This window comes from Chenopodium album, chromosome 5 (assembly GCF_948465745.1).
Source record: "Chenopodium album chromosome 5, dcCheAlbu1.1, whole genome shotgun sequence".
Lineage (NCBI taxonomy): Eukaryota > Viridiplantae > Streptophyta > Magnoliopsida > Caryophyllales > Amaranthaceae > Chenopodium > Chenopodium album.
In genome coordinates this window covers 18,695,508-18,709,671 of record NC_137838.1, presented here as the reverse complement: position 1 = coordinate 18,709,671, position 14,164 = coordinate 18,695,508, and the positions used below count along the sequence as shown (strand labels likewise).

At 40.8% G+C, this 14,164-nt stretch overlaps 1 pseudogene; it reads left to right on the top strand.

Moving 5' to 3' along the window:
* The first annotated feature begins 11,697 nt into the window (after window positions 1-11,697).
* LOC145632704 (uncharacterized) lies at window positions 11,698-12,531 on the top strand (annotated as a pseudogene).
* Window positions 12,532-14,164: the final 1,633 nt, after the last annotated feature.

Below are 14,164 nucleotides of genomic sequence, written 5' to 3'. Positions count from 1 at the left end.
TTTTTATAGTGTTTAGGGTTATGATATTCATTATTACATATATAGATCGGCTATCCAATGAAAATGTCAAATTAGATTTCTTCTCTAAAATCAAAATTGGTCCCTAACAACATTGGAATTGTATATGATATAGACTTACATAATCATAATTATTAGCTTGCAATTTCCGCCTTAAGATAGATATTTAACATTATGCATTCATACTGAATAATACATACGAGTACCTTGTAATATGGTCACACTCTCATATATGCATTTTCAATATCAATCAAAATTACGAAGTATATATTTTTGCAATACATTCATATGAACAGGAAATTCATTGAAGGTACTGTCGTCCCTATATAATTGTCACATGCTCTAAATGATTTAGTTAGATTTTCATTTTTTTCAATTATTTTTCGGTAAAGATATATATTACTCCGTTATTTATCAGGAATTCAAAATAAAAAGCTAAAATAGTTGCATTAGTATATATGTTGTGGACTTGTGGTACGTAGTTGGTAAATCAATTTATATAGTTATAATTAAAGGTTAATTAGTCATGGTCTTATATATAATTTAACTCGATCAATTTGAAATTGATGAATATTTTATTCCGTAGAAAATAAGTAGAAATTAGGTAACTATGTAATCAGTAATTCGACTCTTTCAGCGATAAAGGGAGTAATTTGACAAAGTAAATATTTGATTCTTGATAGACATTATTCTCTTCATGTTGTTTGAAAAAATGCCATTAAAATTTTAAATTCGAATGTATCTCATGAATAATTTTTTTAGACACTTTAATGGTCAATGTTCAAACTTTATAATATAAACCCTGAATTCTGATATTAGAAATATTGGTTGAATGTTGATATTTTTTTTAAATAAAATAATTTCTAGTATGTTTAATATGTCGGCCTGTTTACTAGCTAGTGGAGAGTAGATATTCATATTTTTCCAAAAACTCCACATCCAATTGCATGTTACTTAACGAGTAAAGACAGAGTTTTTATTTTGGATTATTCACAACAATTGGTTGGAATAATATCTAAATTTTTTCTCTTGTTTACTAGATCAAACCAAAGAAAAATGTATAGGAGTTGATCAAATAACAACTATAGAGAAGCAAGAATTATAACACAACTTGTTCATCATAGTTGGCCCATTTATTACTTGTCTGTTTAGAAAACTACATTTTCACGTTTTCATCTAATAAGTTGGTTTTTTTTTCTTCTCTATTTTGCTTGAATGAATCACAAGGGCATTAAAAATTACAAATAAGAGAAGGAGATTCCGAACTTGTGACCAATGTACATAGCCTCCGCGCTTTTAGTTTTTGCTGCTAGGCCAAGACTTCATTAATAATGTGACTTATTCGATAATTAAAGTATGCAAATAATAAGCTAAGGCGAATCATGTTGTATATGAGTATCATAAGCAAGTGAAAACCAGAAACCAGACATACTAGTAAGTTTTGTTGGCAAATGCTCAAGATTTGTTGATACTATGGGCAGTCATTTCAGCTCCAGAAGAAACACTAGTATGCTTTTGTCCAGATATCTTTACAAAGTTATCCATATTTGAAGTAGGAAGTACTATATTTCCATAATTTTAAGCTTTATAGTCTGACTGATTAAAAGTAAGCTATTGTAGTATGTAACAACTAACAACATATAATGCTTCATGCAAAAGTTAAAACCTTGTAGACCCCTCACTATCTATAATGCATCTTCATTTGGACATATACACATATACACATATATACATATATATATGTATGTATATATATATATATATGTATGTATATATACATACATATATGTATATATACATACATACATATATATATACATACATACATATATATATACATACATACATATATATATACATACATATATATATACATACATACATATATATATACATACATATATATATACATACATACATATATATGTACGAGTCCATCATGTTCCTTCTAGACACCAAATTGCGGACATCTTCACGAAAGGGCTACCACGAGTATTATTTGAAGATTTTCGGGATAGTCTAAGCGTCCGTCCTCCTCCCGCTTTGACTAAGGGGGTGTGTTAAGATATATTAGAATAATATATCATTGACTTTGTATATATTCTAGTTCCTAGTATTGTGCTTTGTTTATATCCGTTTCCTAGTTTGTAGCTAAATTAGTGCCTTGAGTTAAGGCTTGTATATTGTATATATTGATATCTTAATGGAATGAAAAAGCCACGGAAATAGTTACCTTCATGGTATCAGCAGTATAAGGTTTTTCTTCCGCTGCACCCTACTGTCCCGTTCCGCCATTCTTTCTCTTCTCCCTTCTCTTCTCCTTCTCTTATCATTTCTACACTGCAGCCATGGCCGAATCCAAACACACTTTTCATCCGGCCTTTACAGTGTCGAATATCAAAAGCAACGTTCCTATTACTCTTGAAATGGCGAACGTCGAATACCTCTGCTTGGGCAGAACTTTTCAAAATTAATGCTCGTTCTCACAAGGTTCTAGACCATATTATTTCTCCGAAAGAGAAGGTGGTGCTCCTTCGACCCCGGAGGAAAAAGAGTTATGGTCGACATTGGATGCACTCGTTCTTGGGTGGATTAATTCCACAATTTCGAGGGACCTTATGCACACAATCATGGAACCTGATTCAACGACAATGGAGGCTTGGGATAGGCTCAAAAACATATTCCAAGACAATCAAAATTCCCGTGCCGTGACTCTTGAACAAGAATTCTCTAACACCGATATGGAGGATTTCCCTAACATCTCGGCGTATTGTCAACGTCTCAAGAGTCTCTCCGATCAATTGAAGAATGTTGGGGCACCGGTGGATAACAACCGCCTTGTCCTTCAATTGGTCTACGGTTTATCCGAACCGTATAATGGGGTTGCAACTTTGATAAGGCAAAGCAATCCTCTTCCTCAATTTTACCAAGCCCGCTCAATGCTCACGTTGGAGGAGGCAGGCTTGGCAAAGAAGGCTGCTATGGCGTCGGCTATGGTGGTGAGTGCTCCTCGAGATGTTGCTTGTTCTGGGGGTGATTCGGGTATGTCTCGGGGCAAAAACAAAAATTAGAAAAAATCAGGGGGTCGCAAACAATCCGGTGGTGGTGGTCGAAGTAACAGTACCAGCGGAAATGGTGGCGGCCAGAGCTCCGGTGGACATCAGCCCAGCCGCGATGGTCCGCAACAGCAGCAGCAGTCCTGGGCTGCCCCTCCACCTTGGCAGCAAGCGTACCAGCCTTACCAACCTTGGGGTTGGGCTCCTTGGGCTGCACCTCCTTGCCCATTTTGCACCCAAGGTTGGGCTAGGCAACAAGGCCCAAATAAGCAGCAGCAGCAAGGCGTTTGGCAGCAGCAGGGGGTTTTGGGCCCACGCCCACAGCAGGCCTACATGGGTGGTCCACAACAGTAGCAGTCCATGCCTTTTGTCCCGACGGATATTGAATCGGCTATGCACACCATGAAGTTAAGCCAACCCGATCCCTCGTGGTACATGGACACCGGTGCAACCTCACACATGACATCCTCCAACGGTAATCTCTCGTCTTATTTTAATTTGAGCAATCATCATAATGGTATTGTTGTTGGTAGTGGTCATACAATTCCAATTCATGGTTGTGGTCATATTACTTTGCCTTCCCCGAACCCACCTTTGTCCCTTAATAATGTGCTTCATGCTCCTAAAATAATTAAAAATTTAATTTCTATTAGGAAGTTCACCACTGATAACTGTGTCACCGTAGAGTTTGACCCTTATGGTTTTTCTGTGAAGGATTATCGGACGGGGATGCCAATAATGAGATGTGATAGCCAAGGAGATCTTTATCCTCTTACTACCACTTTCAAAAATTCAACTCCTTCAACCTTCACCGCTTTAGCTTCCTCACTTTGGCATGATCGATTTGGACACCCGGGTTCTTCTATTTTAAAGGCTCTTCGTAATAATAAAAGCATTGAATGTACTCGTAATTCTAGTGCTAGTATTTGTCATTCTTGTGTACTAGGGAAACACATTAAAATGCCATTTATTTCTTCGAATTCTAGTACTTATATGCCTTTTGATATTATTCATAGTGATTTATGGACATCTCCGGTTTTAAGTTCTTTGGGTCATCGTTATTATATGCTTGTTTTGGATGATTATTTGAAATTTTTGTGGACTTTTCCCTTAGCTAAAAAGTCGGATGTGTTTGACAAAATTTTAGCTTTCCAAGCATTTATTCGTACCCAATTTGAACGACCTATTAAAACTTTTCAATGGACAATGGGCGGGAATATGATAATGGTCCCTTTTGGGCTTTATGTGAGTCTAATGGCATGTCTTTCTGTCTTTCATGTCCCCATACCTCGTCACAAAATGTTAAGGCCGAGAGAAAAACTAGATCATTAAATAATATCATTCGTACTCTTCTTTTTCATGCTTCTTTACCCCCGTCTTTTTGGCATCATGCTTTGCAAATGGTAACATATCTTCATAATATTCTACCAAGTAAATTGATAGAATATAAGTCTCCTATCCAAGTCCTATACCAAAAGGACCCTTCATACTCTCACTTACGTGTTTTCGGGTGTTTGTGTTATCCGTTGTTTCCCTCTACCACTATTAACAAACTTCAACCTAGATCAACACCATGTGTTTTTTTGGGATATCCATCGAATCATAGAGGTTACAAATGCTTTGATTTGTCTTCTAATAAGATAATTATTTGTCGGCATGTCATGTTTGATGAGAGTGTTTTTCCTTTTGCAAAATTGCATAATCCCTCTTCCCATGATTATGATTTTTTGGATGATGGACTAACCCCATATGTTGCACATCATTTGCATTCTGCTGGGCTGCCACAAACGGCCCAATCCTCTCCCCCATCTCCTCAAACTGGGCTGCCAGAAACGGCCCACTCTTCTCCTCCTTATACACGGATTGGGCCTCCCTCCCCTACCTCTCCTATCAGCCCAGTTCGCTGCCCAACTCCTCCCTCACCTCCTCCTAGCACGCAAGTCACTAGTGGGCAGAATAGGGCTCCACTAGACCGTGGGCCTGTTCAATCAGCCACGGCCCAGTTGGGTCCTACCCAACTAGTTGACCCAAATGCTTCCACGGCTCCTCTCCTTCCTCATTCAATTCCACAGCCTACTCCTTCCACTATTGTCACTCGTAGTCGAAATGGTATAGTCAAGCCCAACCCGAAATATAAAAATTTCAGTGCTATGACGACTAATGTTACGAAATCCCCTTTGCCCCGTAACCCCATTTATGCTCTAAATGACCCGAATTGGAAATTGGCCATGGATGATGCATATAATGCTGTTATTAATAATAAGACGTGGGAGTTGGTGCCCCGTCCGCCTGATGTTAATGTTATTCGTTCTATGTGGATTTTTACTCATAAGGTGAAATATGACGGTTCTTTTGAAAGGCATAAAGCCCGTCTTGTAGGTGATGGAAAAACATAACAGGTTGGCATTGATTGTGGGGAGACTTTTAGTCCGGTTGTGAAGCCGGCTACTATCCGTACTGTTCTTAGCCTTGCTTTGTCTAAAGCTTGGTCGATACATCAACTTGATGTTAAGAACGCTTTTCTACATGGTGAACTTAAGGAGACAGTTTATATGCATCAACCCCTTGGATACCGTGATAAAACTCACCCTGATTATGTGTGTTTATTGCGGGGTTCTTTATATGGTCTTAAGCAGGCACCCCGGGCGTGGTATAAGAGGTTTGCAGATTTTGTTGCTACTATTGGTTTTACTAATAGTAAGAGTGACAATTCCCTTTTTATTTATCGTCAAGGGAAAAATGTGGCTTATTTGCTTTTATATGTTGATGACATTATTCTTACTGTTTCTTCTGATACTCTGCGGCGTTCTATTATGTCCCTTCTTAGCTCGGAATTTTCTATGAAGGACTTGGGTCATCTTAATTATTTTCTTGGCATATCAGTGACAAGACATAAGGGTGGATTATTTTTGTCACAACGAAAATATGCAGAAGAGGAAATTATTGACCGTGTAGGGTTTGGCTTCGTGTAAACCTTCGGCTACACCTGTGGAGATGAAACTGAAGGACAGTTCTACAGGTTCACCTACTGCCGACCCTACATTGTATCGTAGTCTTGCAGGGGCCTTGCAATATCTCACATTTACTAGACCGGATATATCATATGTGGTCCAACAGGTTTGCTTACATATGCATGATCCGAAAGAGAAGCATATGGCTGCTCTCAAACAGGTTATTCATTATGTACAGGGCACTATTGATCATGGTTTGCATCTGTATCCATCATCTATTTCATCTCTTGTCTCATATACAGATGCAGATTGGGCCGGGTGTCCGGATACGAGACGCTCCACATCCGGATATTGTGTGTATTTGGGTGATAATTTGATTTCTTGGTCCTCCAAACGACAGGCTACTCTATCTAAGTCTAGTGCCGAGGCAGAGTACAGGGGCGTTGCTAATGTCGTTTCCGAGTCGTGTTGGCTCAGAAATTTACTTTTGGAGTTACATTGTCCGATTAAGAAAGAAACCTTGGTATATTGTGATAATGTGAGTTCTATTTACCTTTCAGGTAATCCGGTACATCATCAGCGTACCAAGCATATTGAGATGGACATTCTTTTTGTTCGTGAAAAAGTGGCTAGAGGTGAGGTACGAGTCCATCATGTTCCTTCTAGACACCAAATTGCGGACATCTTCACGAAAGGGCTACCACGAGTATTATTTGAAGATTTTCGGGATAGTCTAAGCGTCCGTCCTCCTCCCGCTTTGACTAAGGGGGTGTGTTAAGATATATTAGAATAATATATCATTGACTTTGTATATATTCTAGTTCCTAGTATTGTGCTTTGTTTATATCCGTTTCCTAGTTTGTAGCTAAATTAGTGCCTTGAGTTAAGGCTTGTATATTGTATATATTGATATCTTAATGGAATGAAAAAGCCACGGAAATAGTTACCTTCATGGTATCAGCAGTATAAGGTTTTTCTTCCGCTGCACCCTACTGTCCCGTTCCGCCATTCTTTCTCTTCTCCCTTCTCTTCTCCTTCTCTTATCATTTCTACACTGCAGCCATGGCCGAATCCAAACACACTTTTCATCCGGCCTTTACAGTGTCGAATATCAAAAGCAACGTTCCTATTACTCTTGAAATGGCGAACGTCGAATACCTCTGCTTGGGCAGAACTTTTCAAAATTAATGCTCGTTCTCACAAGGTTCTAGACCATATTATTTCTCCGAAAGAGAAGGTGGTGCTCCTTCGACCCCGGAGGAAAAAGAGTTATGGTCGACATTGGATGCACTCGTTCTTGGGTGGATTAATTCCACAATTTCGAGGGACCTTATGCACACAATCATGGAACCTGATTCAACGACAATGGAGGCTTGGGATAGGCTCAAAAACATATTCCAAGACAATCAAAATTCCCGTGCCGTGACTCTTGAACAAGAATTCTCTAACACCGATATGGAGGATTTCCCTAACATCTCGGCGTATTGTCAACGTCTCAAGAGTCTCTCCGATCAATTGAAGAATGTTGGGGCACCGGTGGATAACAACCGCCTTGTCCTTCAATTGGTCTACGGTTTATCCGAACCGTATAATGGGGTTGCAACTTTGATAAGGCAAAGCAATCCTCTTCCTCAATTTTACCAAGCCCGCTCAATGCTCACGTTGGAGGAGGCAGGCTTGGCAAAGAAGGCTGCTATGGCGTCGGCTATGGTGGTGAGTGCTCCTCGAGATGTTGCTTGTTCTGGGGGTGATTCGGGTATGTCTCGGGGCAAAAACAAAAATTAGAAAAAATCAGGGGGTCGCAAACAATCCGGTGGTGGTGGTCGAAGTAACAGTACCGGCGGAAATGGTGGCGGCCAGAGCTCCGGTGGACATCAGCCCAGCCGCGATGGTCCGCAACAGCAGCAGCAGTCCTGGGCTGCCCCTCCACCTTGGCAGCAAGCGTACCAGCCTTACCAACCTTGGGGTTGGGCTCCTTGGGCTGCACCTCCTTGCCCATTTTGCACCCAAGGTTGGGCTAGGCAACAAGGCCCAAATAAGCAGCAGCAGCAAGGCGTTTGGCAGCAGCAGGGGGTTTTGGGCCCACGCCCACAGCAGGCCTACATGGGTGGTCCACAACAGTAGCAGTCCATGCCTTTTGTCCCGACGGATATTGAATCGGCTATGCACACCATGAAGTTAAGCCAACCCGATCCCTCGTGGTACATGGACACCGGTGCAACCTCACACATGACATCCTCCAACGGTAATCTCTCGTCTTATTTTAATTTGAGCAATCATCATAATGGTATTGTTGTTGGTAGTGGTCATACAATTCCAATTCATGGTTGTGGTCATATTACTTTGCCTTCCCCGAACCCACCTTTGTCCCTTAATAATGTGCTTCATGCTCCTAAAATAATTAAAAATTTAATTTCTATTAGGAAGTTCACCACTGATAACTGTGTCACCGTAGAGTTTGACCCTTATGGTTTTTCTGTGAAGGATTATCGGACGGGGATGCCAATAATGAGATGTGATAGCCAAGGAGATCTTTATCCTCTTACTACCACTTTCAAAAATTCAACTCCTTCAACCTTCACCGCTTTAGCTTCCTCACTTTGGCATGATCGATTTGGACACCCGGGTTCTTCTATTTTAAAGGCTCTTCGTAATAATAAAAGCATTGAATGTACTCGTAATTCTAGTGCTAGTATTTGTCATTCTTGTGTACTAGGGAAACACATTAAAATGCCATTTATTTCTTCGAATTCTAGTACTTATATGCCTTTTGATATTATTCATAGTGATTTATGGACATCTCCGGTTTTAAGTTCTTTGGGTCATCGTTATTATATGCTTGTTTTGGATGATTATTTGAAATTTTTGTGGACTTTTCCCTTAGCTAAAAAGTCGGATGTGTTTGACAAAATTTTAGCTTTCCAAGCATTTATTCGTACCCAATTTGAACGACCTATTAAAACTTTTCAATGGACAATGGGCGGGAATATGATAATGGTCCCTTTTGGGCTTTATGTGAGTCTAATGGCATGTCTTTCTGTCTTTCATGTCCCCATACCTCGTCACAAAATGTTAAGGCCGAGAGAAAAACTAGATCATTAAATAATATCATTCGTACTCTTCTTTTTCATGCTTCTTTACCCCCGTCTTTTTGGCATCATGCTTTGCAAATGGTAACATATCTTCATAATATTCTACCAAGTAAATTGATAGAATATAAGTCTCCTATCCAAGTCCTATACCAAAAGGACCCTTCATACTCTCACTTACGTGTTTTCGGGTGTTTGTGTTATCCGTTGTTTCCCTCTACCACTATTAACAAACTTCAACCTAGATCAACACCATGTGTTTTTTTGGGATATCCATCGAATCATAGAGGTTACAAATGCTTTGATTTGTCTTCTAATAAGATAATTATTTGTCGGCATGTCATGTTTGATGAGAGTGTTTTTCCTTTTGCAAAATTGCATAATCCCTCTTCCCATGATTATGATTTTTTGGATGATGGACTAACCCCATATGTTGCACATCATTTGCATTCTGCTGGGCTGCCACAAACGGCCCAATCCTCTCCCCCATCTCCTCAAACTGGGCTGCCAGAAACGGCCCACTCTTCTCCTCCTTATACACGGATTGGGCCTCCCTCCCCTACCTCTCCTATCAGCCCAGTTCGCTGCCCAACTCCTCCCTCACCTCCTCCTAGCACGCAAGTCACTAGTGGGCAGAATAGGGCTCCACTAGACCGTGGGCCTGTTCAATCAGCCACGGCCCAGTTGGGTCCTACCCAACTAGTTGACCCAAATGCTTCCACGGCTCCTCTCCTTCCTCATTCAATTCCACAGCCTACTCCTTCCACTATTGTCACTCGTAGTCGAAATGGTATAGTCAAGCCCAACCCGAAATATAAAAATTTCAGTGCTATGACGACTAATGTTACGAAATCCCCTTTGCCCCGTAACCCCATTTATGCTCTAAATGACCCGAATTGGAAATTGGCCATGGATGATGCATATAATGCTGTTATTAATAATAAGACGTGGGAGTTGGTGCCCCGTCCGCCTGATGTTAATGTTATTCGTTCTATGTGGATTTTTACTCATAAGGTGAAATATGACGGTTCTTTTGAAAGGCATAAAGCCCGTCTTGTAGGTGATGGAAAAACATAACAGGTTGGCATTGATTGTGGGGAGACTTTTAGTCCGGTTGTGAAGCCGGCTACTATCCGTACTGTTCTTAGCCTTGCTTTGTCTAAAGCTTGGTCGATACATCAACTTGATGTTAAGAACGCTTTTCTACATGGTGAACTTAAGGAGACAGTTTATATGCATCAACCCCTTGGATACCGTGATAAAACTCACCCTGATTATGTGTGTTTATTGCGGGGTTCTTTATATGGTCTTAAGCAGGCACCCCGGGCGTGGTATAAGAGGTTTGCAGATTTTGTTGCTACTATTGGTTTTACTAATAGTAAGAGTGACAATTCCCTTTTTATTTATCGTCAAGGGAAAAATGTGGCTTATTTGCTTTTATATGTTGATGACATTATTCTTACTGTTTCTTCTGATACTCTGCGGCGTTCTATTATGTCCCTTCTTAGCTCGGAATTTTCTATGAAGGACTTGGGTCATCTTAATTATTTTCTTGGCATATCAGTGACAAGACATAAGGGTGGATTATTTTTGTCACAACGAAAATATGCAGAAGAGGAAATTATTGACCGTGTAGGGTTTGGCTTCGTGTAAACCTTCGGCTACACCTGTGGAGATGAAACTGAAGGACAGTTCTACAGGTTCACCTACTGCCGACCCTACATTGTATCGTAGTCTTGCAGGGGCCTTGCAATATCTCACATTTACTAGACCGGATATATCATATGTGGTCCAACAGGTTTGCTTACATATGCATGATCCGAAAGAGAAGCATATGGCTGCTCTCAAACAGGTTATTCATTATGTACAGGGCACTATTGATCATGGTTTGCATCTGTATCCATCATCTATTTCATCTCTTGTCTCATATACAGATGCAGATTGGGCCGGGTGTCCGGATACGAGACGCTCCACATCCGGATATTGTGTGTATTTGGGTGATAATTTGATTTCTTGGTCCTCCAAACGACAGGCTACTCTATCTAAGTCTAGTGCCGAGGCAGAGTACAGGGGCGTTGCTAATGTCGTTTCCGAGTCGTGTTGGCTCAGAAATTTACTTTTGGAGTTACATTGTCCGATTAAGAAAGAAACCTTGGTATATTGTGATAATGTGAGTTCTATTTACCTTTCAGGTAATCCGGTACATCATCAGCGTACCAAGCATATTGAGATGGACATTCTTTTTGTTCGTGAAAAAGTGGCTAGAGGTGAGGTACGAGTCCATCATGTTCCTTCTAGACACCAAATTGCGGACATCTTCACGAAAGGGCTACCACGAGTATTATTTGAAGATTTTCGGGATAGTCTAAGCGTCCGTCCTCCTCCCGCTTTGACTAAGGGGGTGTGTTAAGATATATTAGAATAATATATCATTGACTTTGTATATATTCTAGTTCCTAGTATTGTGCTTTGTTTATATCCGTTTCCTAGTTTGTAGCTAAATTAGTGCCTTGAGTTAAGGCTTGTATATTGTATATATTGATATCTTAATGGAATGAAAAAGCCACGGAAATAGTTACCTTCATGGTATCAGCAGTATAAGGTTTTTCTTCCGCTGCACCCTACTGTCCCGTTCCGCCATTCTTTCTCTTCTCCCTTCTCTTCTCCTTCTCTTATCATTTCTACACTGCAGCCATGGCCGAATCCAAACACACTTTTCATCCGGCCTTTACAGTGTCGAATATCAAAAGCAACGTTCCTATTACTCTTGAAATGGCGAACGTCGAATACCTCTGCTTGGGCAGAACTTTTCAAAATTAATGCTCGTTCTCACAAGGTTCTAGACCATATTATTTCTCCGAAAGAGAAGGTGGTGCTCCTTCGACCCCGGAGGAAAAAGAGTTATGGTCGACATTGGATGCACTCGTTCTTGGGTGGATTAATTCCACAATTTTGAGGGACCTTATGCACACAATCATGGAACCTGATTCAACGACAATGGAGGCTTGGGATAGGCTCAAAAACATATTCCAAGACAATCAAAATTCCCGTGCCGTGACTCTTGAACAAGAATTCTCTAACACCGATATGGAGGATTTCCCTAACATCTCGGCGTATTGTCAACGTCTCAAGAGTCTCTCCGATCAATTGAAGAATGTTGGGGCACCGGTGGATAACAACCGCCTTGTCCTTCAATTGGTCTACGGTTTATCCGAACCGTATAATGGGGTTGCAACTTTGATAAGGCAAAGCAATCCTCTTCCTCAATTTTACCAAGCCCGCTCAATGCTCACGTTGGAGGAGGCAGGCTTGGCAAAGAAGGCTGCTATGGCGTCGGCTATGGTGGTGAGTGCTCCTCGAGATGTTGCTTGTTCTGGGGGTGATTCGGGTGTGTCTCGGGGCAAAAACAAAAATTAGAAAAAATCAGGGGGTCGCAAACAATCCGGTGGTGGTGGTCGAAGTAACAGTACCGGCGGAAATGGTGGCGGCCAGAGCTCCGGTGGACATCAGCCCAGCCGCGATGGTCCGCAACAGCAGCAGCAGTCCTGGGCTGCCCCTCCACCTTGGCAGCAAGCGTACCAGCCTTACCAACCTTGGGGTTGGGCTCCTTGGGCTGCACCTCCTTGCCCATTTTGCACCCAAGGTTGGGCTAGGCAACAAGGCCCAAATAAGCAGCAGCAGCAAGGCGTTTGGCAGCAGCAGGGGGTTTTGGGCCCACGCCCACAGCAGGCCTACATGGGTGGTCCACAACAGTAGCAGTCCATGCCTTTTGTCCCGACGGATATTGAATCGGCTATGCACACCATGACGTTAAGCCAACCCGATCCCTCGTGGTACATGGACACCGGTGCAACCTCACACATGACATCCTCCAACGGTAATCTCTCGTCTTATTTTAATTTGAGCAATCATCATAATGGTATTGTTGTTGGTAGTGGTCATACAATTCCAATTCATGGTTGTGGTCATATTACTTTGCCTTCCCCGAACCCACCTTTGTCCCTTAATAATGTGCTTCATGCTCCTAAAATAATTAAAAATTTAATTTCTATTAGGAAGTTCACCACTGATAACTGTGTCACCGTAGAGTTTGACCCTTATGGTTTTTCTGTGAAGGATTACCGGACGGGGATGCCAATAATGAGATGTGATAGCCAAGGAGATCTTTATCCTCTTACTACCACTTTCAAAAATTCAACTCCTTCAACCTTCACCGCTTTAGCTTCCTCACTTTGGCATGATCGATTTGGACACCCGGGTTCTTCTATTTTAAAGGCTCTTCGTAATAATAAAAGCATTGAATGTACTCGTAATTCTAGTGCTAGTATTTGTCATTCTTGTGTACTAGGGAAACACATTAAAATGCCATTTATTTCTTCGAATTCTAGTACTTATATGCCTTTTGATATTATTCATAGTGATTTATGGACATCTCCGGTTTTAAGTTCTTTTGGGTCATCGTTATTATATGCTTGTTTTGGATGATTATTTGAAATTTTTGTGGACTTTTCCCTTAGCTAAAAAGTCGGATGTGTTTGACAAAATTTTAGCTTTCCAAGCATTTATTCGTACCCAATTTGAACGACCTATTAAAACTTTTCAATGGACAATGGGCGGGAATATGATAATGGTCCCTTTTGGGCTTTATGTGAGTCTAATGGCATGTCTTTCTGTCTTTTATGTCCCCATACCTCGTCACAAAATGTTAAGGCCGAGAGAAAAACTAGATCATTAAATAATATCATTCGTACTCTTCTTTTTCATGCTTCTTTACCCCCGTCTTTTTGGCATCATGCTTTGCAAATGGTAACATATCTTCATAATATTCTACCAAGTAAATTGATAGAATATAAGTCTCCTATCCAAGTCCTATACCAAAAGGACCCTTCATACTCTCACTTACGTGTTTTCGGGTGTTTGTGTTATCCGTTGTTTCCCTCTACCACTATTAACAAACTTCAACCTAGATCAACACCATGTGTTTTTTTGAGATATCCATCGAATCATAGAGGTTACAAATGCTTTGATTTGTCTTCTAATAAGATAATTA